Source organism: Ammospiza caudacuta, chromosome 5, assembly GCF_027887145.1.
Source record: "Ammospiza caudacuta isolate bAmmCau1 chromosome 5, bAmmCau1.pri, whole genome shotgun sequence".
Lineage (NCBI taxonomy): Eukaryota > Metazoa > Chordata > Aves > Passeriformes > Passerellidae > Ammospiza > Ammospiza caudacuta.
Genome location: NC_080597.1, coordinates 14657932 through 14670790, shown reverse-complemented (window position 1 = coordinate 14670790; position 12859 = coordinate 14657932).

Sequence of the window (12859 nt, the reverse complement as noted above, 5' to 3'; positions counted from 1 at the left end):
TTTAAATTTTTCTCCCGGAAATATGCCAGTGACTATTAGCTGCTCTAGTATTCTTTTGGTGGCCATCTGTTCCCTTTCTCAGCCTCCTTCTAGCCAAATATAATTTTCCATATTTATCATGGCAAGTCAGTAATAAGAAAGACAAATATAACAGGATTGGCTGTTCTCCTTGTCATATCAGTCTGTTCTTTCTCACTGAGCTCATGTGCTTGCGAAACGAAAAAACACTTGAACTTGGATTTTGTCAGAATTTGTCACAGCGACCTTGCTATACACTGAGCAAAATCTCTTCAACAAGACTGACAGACTGGAAAATGAAAATTAATTAATTCCTTAAGGGTTGGTTTCTCATTGGGCATTGTGTGTCAGTGGCACCTTGGTCTGAGGTTCTTGAGGGCATTAGTGCAGAGCTGCTCTGCCCTGTGGGATAATGAGTGTGTGGATTATTTTGGTGTGGATAATGAGACAGAACTTAGCTGCCCTCCTGTCTTTCCTCTTTCTCCTTTGGATGCTGTGCATGTATGATGGGGCACTGATGGAAGCGTCTCTATTCCCCAGCTGTCTTAGGGGAATATCTAAAGCAAAAAACCAGTGTGGTCTTCCTCCTTCATACAGCCAAAGAATGACATGTTCCCTGATGGTCTGAAATCTGTCAACAACCCAGAATAGTTCTACTTTCACTCAGAAACCAGGGTTTTCAAGGAGGAAAATACACACTCACCCACTGAAGGCTGCTGCTTTTACAGGTGCTGCTGGAATGGCCAAAGGACAAACAGTTATTCCTCTGCACCCATGGTGGTCTCTGCAAAGCCTCTCCTGATGTAATTGCTGGGCTGCACCTTCCCAAAAGACACATTGCTCCCACTTCCATCACTCCCACTTTTCCATTCATCCAAGCTTGGCAACCCTCTAAGCAACAAGTCCTCCTTGGTATTATAAACGTCATGTGCAAGAGAAACTTCTTTTCTCACCAAATAACCACTCAGGCTGTCATGCCAGGAGGGGGGCATGCAGATCTAGAATGGCTGGGGTTGGAAGGAACCTTAAAGATCATCCAGTTCCACACTTCTGTCATGGGCAGGGACACTTCCCACTATCCCAGCTTGCTCAGAGCCCCATCCAGCCTGGCCTTGGACACCGCCAGGGATGGGGCAGCCACAGCTGCTCTGGGCAACCTGTGCCAGGGCCTCAGCACCCTCACAGCAAAGGATTTCTTCCCAAAATCCCATCTAAACCCTCAGTGGGAATCCATTTCCCCCTGTCCTGTCACTCCAGGCCCTTGTCAACAGTCTCTCTCCATTAGCAGTCCCAGGATAGCCTCCATAGAAAGGAGTGCAATACAGATCTGCCCATGTTTTAGCCATCCCTCATTTAGAAGAACATCCTCTATTTTGTTTTCCTTATTTCCTTTCTTTGCACTGTTTTCTCTCCTCTTCATTTTATTACATTCTTGTAACCATACTCAAATTTGCTGTGAGAAGTCATACAGGAATAAAAACAACATTCAGGATCATTCTTTTATATTATCTGAAGAGGACCAACTAATTTTTGATGACATAAGGCATTGAATACAGTTTTCCCCTCCATTTCTCAACACTAGCCTCAAAGCAAAAGAAACTCAGTAGGATTCTTCCTAAGTTTTAGTCATGCTACAATGAAGTAAAAAGGAGTACATAAAATGTTTCAGCTATAAATTTAAAGTAGATTTTTTTAAGTTTGAAGGAAAGATTTATCCTTGTAACTAATTTTTTTTTCATTACCCACTTCACAAAGACGTTTAATTAAAGGAGCTAAGTGCAATTGTACATAAATTCCTTATGGATGTGATCACTGCCCATGATCATCATACAGACAATATCTTTACCAAATTTCTAAATTTGCCAACATCTCTGTGAAGTAGAATAGTATTAGTGGTAAAGGAAATTAAAGAGCTTTCCCTGCAAAGAAAACCCCCTGCATCATGGAGTAGAAAGAGGATTCATTCCATCTTAGCTAAACATTCAAGGTAAACAAATTTCCCTGTGGAAGCACTCCTGTCTTTTTATTGGCTTTTCCTGAGAAGGAGCCTGTTCCAGTAACGTAGACTAGATATCCCAAACTTTTACATCCCTAGAATTAGATTAGATTAATTCTACTCTTTATAGCACTTACTCTGCTACTCCTGCACTTCAGTCTTCCTGACCCGAGCGAGGGCAAAAAGCACAGAGGAGCAATGAACCGAGCTGTCTCAGTGCTGTGCTGTGGCACCAATCCAGGCTTGAGCAGTGCCACAGGGAACATCCAATGCTGCCACTGCAGGCTGAACCAGGGAAGATAAATACCAAATTCCCAAAGTGAGTGGTGTTGACAGGAAACTTCTTAAACCAATTCTGTTCTATTTGTTCTAATAAAGCATAGGAAGCATGCTTTTTGCCTTTTGCAAGATCAGTGCAAAGGGAATGGGTGATTTAAGGTTTTGCATACATTTACTTGGGCAAAGAACCCACCAGATGAACCAATCAGTCCAAGGCTGATAGAAATAGAAAAGCCAGTCGTGAGGTCTGGCTCCTTTAGAATGTTTCTTCCACAGAGGAGTGCAAAAGCATGGGATATGATAACATCAAGATTCTAACATTTAAGTTAGCTGCTAGTAAATTGGCTCTTTAAAGTTTATTAACAATTCCTATCACACTTAAGATCTGCTCTTTCTTCTAGCAAACAAGAAAAAAAATACAACAGTGTTTGCTCTAAATGTGCTCAAAAGCTGGGTAAGAATCATGAATGCAGTTTTACATAGGAGAGAATTAAGGCGCTGTGTTGCTAAGGATGTAATTGCTAGAACCTTTTGAGATAATTCCTAACATCTAAGTAAGTGTCCTTAATTGAATTCAAATAGAATTTGGGGACATGGGGATTTTCCAAACAGCTCTCCGACTGTATAAAGCCAAAAGGACCCCAGCAACACCATCATTTCTAGAAAACAGACTGGGCAAAGAAATGACAGCCCAGAAATTAGTGCTCCAACTGATTTCTCTAATGCATCAATCTGTTCTCAGGACTATTCCAAGAACAGAAAATATGGTTATTCCTGGACTCACAAACTGAAGAGGAATCACATGAGAAGCAGGAATTGGACACAAACCAGATAAACTGATTTAAATTGAGTGGGGTGCACAGATGAAATGTAGGTCTAGGTAAGCTTGTTGAAATGTAAGTCATAGGCAGGAAAAAAACCCCCAAAATTTGATAGGCAAACTTATCATAGGATCATAGAATATCCTGTGTTGGAAGGGACCCACAAGGATCATCAGTCCAATCCCTGGCCCTGCACAGACACTCCCACAATCCCACCCTGTGCATCCCTGAGAGTTGTCCAAACACTCCTGGAGCTCTGGCAGCCTTGGGGCCGTGACCATCCCTGGGGAGCCTGTTCAGTGCCCCAGCACCCTCTGGGGAAGAACCTTTCCCTGATATCCACCCTGACCCTCCCCTGACACAGCTCCAGCCATTCCTGGCTCCTGTTCCTGGTCACACAGAGCAGAGATCAGGACCTGCCCCTCCTCTTCTTCTTGTGAGGAAGCTGCAGAACTGCTGTGAGCTCTGACCTCAGCCTGCTCTTCTCCAGCTGAACAGACCAGTGCCCTCAGCTGCTCCTTCTGTGGCTTTCTCTTCAGGCCCTTCACCATCTTCCTGTCCCTCCTTTGGACACTCTCCAACAGCTTTAGATCTTTCTTATATTGTGGCACCCAAAACCACACACAATATTCAAGGTGAGGCCAACCCAACCCAGAGAAGAGTGGGACAATCCCCTCACTGTCTGCCAGCGATACTGGGCCTGGCAAGATCACGATGGAAAAGGATTTTTGGCTTGCTTGTGAAGGTCTGAAAGCTTTGCAAGAACTTTCCTTCAAGAAAGAGCTCCATCTGTTTCTACCCATTTCCAGGTGAAATGTGGGGAGTGCCTGTGTTATCCGTGTGCTGCCTCAAGTGGAAGCTGGAGGCCAATCCAGGAGAACCGAGGCCTCTCAGAACCTGTGTAGTTCATAATTACAGTCACTTAATACCTCCCCAAATCCTACTGACATCACACATTCACCTGTGTATTCAGATATGTTTCCTAAATAATGCCCTCTGAGGAGGACAACCAGGGAAATAATTTCCCAACCTCATCACTTCAGAGGGGTTACACTGTATGAAATCAGTACCTCAGCAATGAGTGACCTCTCACAGTAATTTTTCTCCAGAAAGTCACTTTAAACAGAAGCATCATGTGTCAGATTTAAACTTAGAAACACTTTGAAAAAATAACATAGGACTTTTGATTTCAGAGTAATGCAACTTACTGTAAGCATTTCTATATAGCAATTTTTTCCCTCTAAAATAAAAAATAGGCCAGCTGTCGGCAATATACATATACTTTTAAGATACCATAAAGCCTTTTACTTAAACCTAAAGGTCAATCTGAAATCTTTTTCAGAACCCTAGGTAATCTGAGATTCCATAAATTTATTATTTGCTTACTATTTATGCAGAAACCTGTAAGAACCCCCTGTAATTTAAAAATGTTAATTTCCTATCTTTGCAGCAATACTAATGATACTGCTTTCATTAAAAATTGCCATCAAAAAATCAAAGATTCATAGAGTATCCTGAGCTGGAAGGGACCCACAAGGATCACTGAAGCTCTGCACAGGACAGTCTCAAGATTCACACATCTTAATTCTACTTCTCCAAAGAAATTTAAATAATGGTTAATGCAATAAAAATATCATACGGAATTGATGGCAGATGGTACAACAGACTGAACTATCTTCTTTCTGTTTATTTTCAGTTCCTCACAACAGGTATGTCACAACCTAATACAAACATTTGTACATCAAACAATAAAAAAAATGCCAACCATGATTACCTTAGGCTGGACTCTTTTATTTCTTCTCACTTGTAAACAAGAGTTACTGAAGAAGCTGAAATCACAGCAGCTCTCATTGCTCCTTTCTTGCTTTTCCCATAATGACAGAGCTCCGTGTTTTAAATCAGTTTCCATTAAATTGTTCTCTTTGTGAGTTAAACCTGACACTGATCCAACCTGTGCCCCTCTGTGAATAAAAGCTTGGGCTGACTGATGATTTTTAGGGTGAGCTGGCTGGAATCAAGTCCCAGGTTGTTTTATCATGTTCCCCAGCAATGACACAAATCAAACTGAGCTGAACTGGGAAGCTGATGCTCTATGAAATCTTAGAGGACTTTACACCAGCACAACATGTTTGTCAATTAGGCTCAGCAGCATTGGAAACCCATCCCTTGGGGTGCCTCATTTGCTTTGCTTTCCTTCCTTCTGTTTTTTTAATTCTCTTTCAAAGACAGAGCTGCAGCTTTAGCTCACCTGCTCTGAACATGAACTGCCTAATGAGGGTAAATCCAAGGTAATATCCAGTGTTATTGAGAATCCCAGAAGTGCCCCTGAGCACCACACTCCCAGCTCCCCCTTAGCATTCAGAACTCTGGACAATCTTAGAATAAGAGTTTCTATGTAGTCCTGTCTCTGTTTACAGCCCAATCCTCTATGGACCCCTTAGATATTTCATCAGCAAAATGCCTGCAGCTGGAGCAGCCTCAGCTTGGAATATTAAAGGAATGGACCTCAGTGGTCTTTTATTCAAGTATTCCTGGCAGACTCCATGGGGAAATATCTAATGCTTATCTTCTTTACTTTTCTTGTGGGAATAATAAAACAATTCATATTTTTTTAAAAAATGCAGAAAAAATGCAACACAAATTTTATTAAAGTGAAAGAAAAATCTTTTAAAAGCAGAGGAGCAATGCCAGCCTTAAAACAATAAAGGCACGGTAGATTTGGAATTTAAAAATAATAAATGAGATCTTTAAATCATGGCATCATAGATTGGCCTGGGTTGTAAGGGACCTTAAAGATTATCCAGTTCTAACCCCCTGCCATGGGCAGGAACACCTCCCATTATCCCAGGTTGCTCAGAACCCCATCCAGCCTGGCCTTGGACACTGCCAGGGATGGGGCAGCCACAGCTGCTCTGGGCAACCTCAGCACCATCACAGGGAACAATTTTTTCCAAATATTCAATCTAAACCTGCTCTCTGTCAGTGTGAAGCCATTCCCCCTTCTCCTGTCACTCCAGGCCCTTGTCAAGAGTCTCTCTCCATCTTTCCTGTGGGCTCCCTTCAGGCACTGCAAGGCCACAGTGAGGTCACACAAAGCCTTCTCTACTCCAGGCTGAACAACCCCAACTCCCTCAGCCTTTCCTCACAGGAGGAAAACCAGAGGAAAGCTTTCTATTGACATGTAAGTGCCAGTGAACCATTTAATAAAAAAGGCATATGACGAATGTAATCAGAACGAGGGGATAAATATGGGAATGAAGTTTGGCTGTGTAAGTGAACTACCTAATTGTTACCAGAAAAAGGAAAAAATCAACCAAACAGCACAAACAATAACAACAACTAAAAAAAAGAAGTAAGTCTGTGGCTTCCCAACATTTTGAATTTGGCTCATGAAAGAAATCACTTCTTTCTCCAAACCTCATTTCACTTATAACCTCAGTCATCACAACTGCAATTACATGGCTCCTACTAAAAAAAAAAGTAAGGATTGTACTATCCATAGGTTTTTGAGCAGAATTGTAAGGCAGGATGCAACTTCACAGGACATCCCTGTGCTTATATTTTCCTCTAGACCAGCTCTGAGTGTTTTAGATGGCTCTGTCCATCTGGGATTCTAAACAAGAATCCCAGGGATCTTGTTTAGGGAGGCCGGACAGCCTTCTGCTGTAATCTACTTTTAGCTCTTGCAAGATGTCTGCATTTAGCTGCACAGGCCAAAAGCCAGTTTTCAGGAGTGCTGCAGGCACTTGGGCATACCAGGAATGCAGGTGCATGCCTGGTGCAGTGGCTCACTGCTGTCCACTTCTTCCCACCCCCAGGCAGTGGAGAGCACTGGAAACCCCTGGGATTCAGGCTGCTGTCTGCATTTCACATGCTGTGTACTCAGATATGCCTTGAACAATGTGCTTGGCCTCCTTTTCTCCAGGCTGAACACTCCCAGTCACTCCTCACAGGACTCACTCTTTAGGTATCTATCTCAGTATCTACATACACTGAATTTTAATACAGTAATCTCAATACATTGATGATAAATGGGCCAAAATGTCCATGCCTGGCACATGTGTATTGCTGTCCTTAATTAAACAGTAGATTTCAAGTATGTATTTTGCCTCGCTTTCTCTTTGGGGAGGAGGAATTTGTCAGAAATCATCCCCCAGTGGTGTTTCAGGAGAAATATGTATTTATTGAAAGAGCTTTCCTATTATTTGTAGAAAATATTTTTAATAGTGCTCTGCTAATGTGCATTATAAATTCGCAGCATATTAAGGAGATTTCAAAGGAGAACTGTTTCATTACTGCACAAAGAATAATTAGAATTAAAGTAGAGGATCTCAAGCAGTGCCTTAAAATCTAAACAATTCTGTGAAAGTGATATTGCAGTGTCACTCTCACCACACCAGCCATGTTTTGAGGAGTGCTACCCCAGCCTTGTCTCACTTTTTGAACAACAACACTCACTTTACACCCTTTGTAAGACCTCTCTGCATGTTCAGCCACAGAGTGCAAACTAATGTCATCATCAGGACAGTAATAAATCTTATCACATGTTAACAAATGCAGAATTTGCTCATAAATCCATTTTTTCCTTTGCACAGAAGAAATGAAGAGTGCACAGAGGAGCTGCTGGCAGTATGTTCTGGGTAACATGTTTCAGGAATGATATGGATGAAAATTTGGGAGTTAGGCAGTGTTCCCACTTAGGAACAGACTGTGATGTGTGGAGGACAGAATGCTTCCCTTCAACTTCAATAACACGCTTTCCCACTCTTTTGGGAGCAGCTGGAAAAATCTGCCTCCAAATTTCTTTGGCAAGAAAGATGAATCAAAGCAAATGAGGAAAGGAGAAGGAGGAGCTGATCTCAGACAAGCTCCAAAGGGGATATAGCTCAGCAGGGAATGTGTTCTCCATTATCACTTATTACTGCAACCTCACTGTGGCAAGTGAGGGTACAGAGCACAAAGGTGATGGATGAGGAGAATCAGACTTTATTCCATACACAACCCCCCACCCAAATCAGAGATGGAAAACTCATCTCCAACTGGCCATGATTCTTCTTAAAATGATCACTTCCAAACAATTCAGAGCTACATATCTCTCCTGCTGGTTTGAATGTTTCCAGATCTTTGGCAGCTCTCCACATTTGCAGTTCCTCTGCAGGTAGCCTAACAGCAGCCAACTCTGGGTAAATATAAATCATCTGCCTTTGATTTATGGGCAAGATTCAGCCCTCCTAGAACAGGCTTTGTGCAGGTGGAAGTGCAGGTGGAATGGGTGGGAGCACCAGAACCCATCCACGTGGCAGGGAAATGAGCTTAAAAGAGTTTCAGTTAATGATCTTTCTCTCAAGCAAAACAGCTGGGCAGCCTTCCCAAAACCTGGCAGTGGTTTCATGGTTACATCTCTGTAAGGTTTTCGGCTGTTTAGGTTTGTAAGGTTTTCTGTGAGCTGTTTAGGTGGCCTGGAAAGGCCCAGAAATGGCCTTGAAGAGCCGACGCTTCAAAGGACGAGGAGAGACTTCTGATCTTGTCCCGGTCTTGGTGTTTATTAATTGTTTATCTAAAAGATTTTCTTTCAGCCCGACAGAGGTCTACACAGCAAGTCAGCCATGGGCACACTCCCGCAAGCCCCCGGGGCGGTCACTTATCTTTATACCCGAAGTTACGTGTACAATATTTACCATTTCTCCCCAATACCTTCTACCCTTATTAACCGGTGCACTTCTAGTAATAACCAATCCCAAAGTGCCACCACCACCACAGAAGATGGAGGCCAAGAAGAAGAAGAAGAAGAACAGGACACACTCCAATTCCTCCATCTTACTTCTTTAGACCCCCCTGTACAAAAATCCTAAACCCTGTGTTTTACACTTTAACTAACTTATCCCTTCACCATACACCCAGTGAATTCCTCCCAGTCCTCATACAAGTGTCATCTCCTGTGTAGGATCAAAGCCCTGCCACCAGACACTTCTGGCAGGATTCCAGGACTCCCGAGCCCCCCAAGGGTGGTCTCGGCCTCTCTGCACCTCCATCCTGAGGTGCTGAGATCCCACACATCTCCACAGCCACATGAACACAGCCAAAGGGAACATTTTTTACAAGGGAATTGAGTTCTACCTAAAATTACTGCAGGACTTCTAGATGTTATCAGAGATTATTTACAGAGATTATTTACAGGGGCATGGAGTGACAAGACACAGGGGAAAGGCTTAAAATTGAAAGAAAGTAGGTTTAGATTGCATATTATGAAGAAATTCTTTCCTGTGAGGATGGTGATGTGCATTAAAACTCTGTATTAATGCGTGTGAGGACACAGCGGGTTCATCAAAATAGTCAAAGAATCATGGAATGGCTGGGGTTGGAAGGGTCCTTAAAGCCCATCCAGTTCCACTCCCCAGCCATGGCCAGGGACCCCTTCCACTATCCCAGGTTGCTCAGAGCCTCATCCAGCCTGGCCCTGGACACTGCCAGGGATGGGGCAACCACAGCTTCTCTGGGCACCCTGTGCCTCACCACCCTCACAGGGATAGTGACTCCACCACCTTCCTGTGCTGCCCATTCCAATGTCCAATCACCCTTTCTGTGAAGAAATTCTTCCTGAAAACTGGTCAATTGCTGCATATTTTCAATATAGAGAAGCACCATAGCATTCTAAGTTCTTGGGGAGTTCCCTTTCTGCCTCTGTCTTCTGGGGTCTCTGTAGCTCTCCTAACTTTGTTGTCCTGAATGCATCCTTTTTCCTCACTTAGATATGCTGTGGAAGATCAAGGAATCCCAGAAAAAAACATAAGGCTGGAAGGAACCAGTGAGTCATCTTGACCCACCTCCCTGCTCCAGCAGGGCCATGCCAGAGCACAGGGCACAGGATTGTGTCCAGATGGTTCTGGAATATCCCCAGTGAGGAGACTCCACACTCTCTCTGGACAATCTGTTCAGTGCTCAGTCACTGCCCAGGACAGAAGTTCTGCCTCGTGCCCAGGTGGAACCTCCTGGGCTCAGTCCCTGCCCGTTCCTCTGGTGCCATTGCTGGGCCCTGGGGCAGAGCCTGGGCCCTGCTCGGAGCCCTCCCTGCACACAGGGACACCCAGGGCTGAGGGCCCCTCTCAGCTGGGACTCCTCTCCAGGCTGGACAGCCCCAGCTCCCTCAGCCTTTCCCTGCCACAGATGCTCCAGGCCCTGAATCATCTCTGCAGCTCCACTGGCCCCAATCCAGGAGCTCCCTGTCCCTGCTGTGCTGAGGAGCCCAGGACTGGACACAGCACTGCAGATGTGCCTCCCAGGGCTGGGTAAGACTTGCCCATTCTTACATTTTTGACTTACAGGCAGCTCTGCTCCTTATGAAATCATGACAGAGACTTAGAGGCAGCTGTGAACCCCACTCACAAATTGCATCAACATGACTTTAACCCAGGGAAGGGCTAATTTATGCTCAAGGAAAAATATAACAAACATCTGGAGAAGAACTGTATGTTAAGCTTATAACTGAATTAAATAATGCAAGAAATACCTAACATTATAAGTCACTGATCTGTGAAAATGCATCAGAGTGAGGCTGTGTTGTTGATAATACTTGACAAGTTAAGATGGTTAAGGCTTATTAAATTCCTAAATTTGTTTTTCTGTTCTTGATATTTTGCTCACTTGTCATCTGACCCTCTGACATGCAAACACTGCAAATACAAGTGATAGTCACATAGCTCCACTGCACTGGAATGATAACTTGATGTTATTATGCCCTCTAATGTTGAGTTCCTACATAGTTACAGACTTTGAACATTCTAAAAAATATGCACCTATCTACTAACCTTTATGCTGGGATGGGGTTCACAAGGTATTTCTGAAAGAACTGCCTGATTATAACCCTTTAGAATCTTCAGCTTAATGAATCCTGCAAATATAATAAAATGAAAGCAAGACTTACACAGACTTACTGGAAGTAAAAAATGTGTAACATATCTCTCATCTGTTCAAGGAGGAAAACAGAAAGAGAATCTGTCATATTTGGCTCTACAAGATGGTCTATCACCAAGCAGATAAATATCATCTGGGTTTCAATCAGTTCTATTTCTTGTGATTTCTTTGTACATAGGAGTATTGTAAATGTCTCCAAGGGCTGTCAGTATGAAAAAGAATTTGGTGAAGGAATTGAAATACCTGAGCATTAAACAGAGCTTTAATACACTAAGGACCATGTAGATTCTTTTACACTTGAGGCCAGTTAAGTCCTTCCATGCTCTTATTCAGCTGAGGTTGGGAAAAATTAACCTTTAAATTCTGAGTTACATTCAAAAACAATTTCAAAAAAAACAAACAACGGGGGAAAATACAAAAGGCAAGAAAATGAAATTTCAGTTTGTTAATATCCAAAATGTACAAGAAAAACTCATGGTCCAAGTCTTCATTTAAATGTACACAAGTGTTATAAATATTGGGGGTGTGAAGACAGATTCAGCAGAGCAGAAACAGCCTCAACCCAAAAAAGTTCTTTTTTTTTCATCACATCTTTTTGGATTCTTCTCAAGAGAATACTGTCACACCTGAGTGGAGACAGAACAGAAATTCTTTGTAAGCAGCAGGACAGAGTGTTTTAAATGCAAAGAGCAGGGTTTTGTTCAGAGGGTCACCAGAAGTGGTTACATCCTGTTTTCATCTTTGTGGTTTGCACTGAAACGCTTCGAGTCTGTTGAGTTAACGAAAGTTGGACCAACAAAAGTGATTTGACATGAAAGGCAGAATAAATTTATCTGCTCAGAGCAAATGACACCAAATCCCTCTGCTAAAAATTAAAGAGCAGTTTATGGAATTCCTGATGCACTTGATCTCAGGAAATGGCATTTGGGCAATTTTGTTTCTATAAGGAAAATAATGGGAAAAGATTTGTTTCCCTAATTAAATCCCATGTCTCTGAATGAGGATTAAGATATATCTCTATTATTTAACCACTTTAAAGATACAGGTTTTCATATTAACAGACTATCTGAGAACAACCAATACAGACCTGGGAAATTAAAGTTTTGGATCTTTTTAATTACAGAAGGTAATAGTCACACACTTAAGAGGTTCTGAATCAAAACAAAATTCTGGTTTTTTTCAGAAATAATGAAAGCTGGAACGGTGATCTTTGCCTTACAATAACCTGATTCATAATGCATCAGGAGCAGACAAGCAATCTGCAAGGAATCACTGAAACCATTAGCAGAAGGCTTTGCAAAGGCATGGATTACACCTGAAGGATGAGATGTGGTCCCCAGGTACCTGGACACTGCAGAAGTGGCCCGTGGGAATCTCATGGGGCTAAACAGGACCAAGTGCTGGTGCTGTACTGGGGATCAATCCAGGCTGGGGATGAGCAGAGGGAGCAGCCCTGGCAGAAGGACCTGGGGGCTGTGGGTGAGAGCTGGCCCTGCCCCAACCCAGAGCCCCCCTGTGCTGGGCTGCACCCAGAGCCCCAGGGCAGCAGGGCAGGGGGGATTCTGCCCCTGTGCCCCTCTCTGCTGAACCCCCCTGCAGGGCTGCATCCAGCCCTCGGCCCAGCACAGCAAGGACAGGGAGCTGCTGGAGCCAGGCCAGAGCAGGGACACCAAGGGGAGCAGAGGGATGGAGCAGCTCTGCTGGGAGGAAAGGCTGAGGGAATTGGGATTGTTCAGCCTGGAGAGGAGAAGGCTTTGGGGTGACCTCACTGTGGCCTTGCAGTGCCTGAAGGAAGCCCACAGGAAAGATGGAGAGAGACTCTGGACAAGGGCCT